Genomic DNA, 1202 nt, shown 5'->3' on the forward strand with positions numbered 1-1202 from the left:
TATATATATATATATATATGCATATATATGTATTAATATATACATTTTATTTTTTTGTCTTATTAACCTTTATGTGTGTAAGATAGATTCATGAAAATACAAACCAAATTTCCAAGCAGATACATCACGCGTAAAATAAACATACATGGGATCTGTCAGGACTCAACTGCTGCAAGAATTTAAAACCCGGCGCTGATGATTTTCTCAGTTATAACGGTTTTCCCATGATACTTTGCGACTTGCTGCAAAGTGCACAAACAACATGTAACCTTTGTTGTCATTTCATTTTGATAAATGGATTAAACAAAGCAATAATGCCAAAGTAAACATAGACAACAAATAAGGAAATATGCAAAATGCCGAATAAAATTATCAAACTGAGGCGTCGTCGTATATTTAATATGTACGGGTTTAGCCCTTTGCCTGTCCTATGTATTACATGTGATACATAGGGCATATTTAACCAGCGTCCATTCGTCATATATGATACACATTCCCAATACTTTTCAACGCTAGAGAAACTTGGGTCTAATGAAATGAAAGCTTTGTATTACTCAACAGGTGTAAAACAAGGACTAAATAATAGTCTGAAAACAAGCATGGGCGTTTAGGACAAACTTATGAAACTGTTTTGGACAGGCAAAAGATATAAGTATATAATATGTTTACATAATCATGCACTGTGTAAAAGGAACAGGTACGACTTCTCTGAGGAGTGATTAACAAACCAGGAAACAATAGGTGACGCACACCCTTTGTACAGTAAGAATACGATCACATTCTTAATTCACGTAAAGTGATACTTTGTAATATTTAAGTTGTTCTTCTCATCAACGCTATGTTGTGCATAAAATAGATATCGTTGTGCATAATACACACGAACATATATGAGAGCTTGTGAAAATTCATGTATGTTTGTATGTTTGTATATATGTATGTATCAATCTGTCTACCAGTCTGTTTATCTAACTCAGAGTAGCAAGAGAATGGTTTGGCTACATTAAAACATTATTGATCACTATTCCGGTGCTGAGTTAACACTAAACGGATATCTATCTATCTATCTATCTATCTATCTATCTATCTATCTATCTGTCTATCCATCTATCTATATATATTCATAAAGATACACACACGTATATACATTCATACATACAAAAACATATATGTGTATATATATATATATATATATATATATATAT

The sequence above is a fragment of the Octopus bimaculoides genome, chromosome 8 (assembly GCF_001194135.2).
Source record: "Octopus bimaculoides isolate UCB-OBI-ISO-001 chromosome 8, ASM119413v2, whole genome shotgun sequence".
In the NCBI taxonomy this organism is placed as follows: domain Eukaryota; kingdom Metazoa; phylum Mollusca; class Cephalopoda; order Octopoda; family Octopodidae; genus Octopus; species Octopus bimaculoides.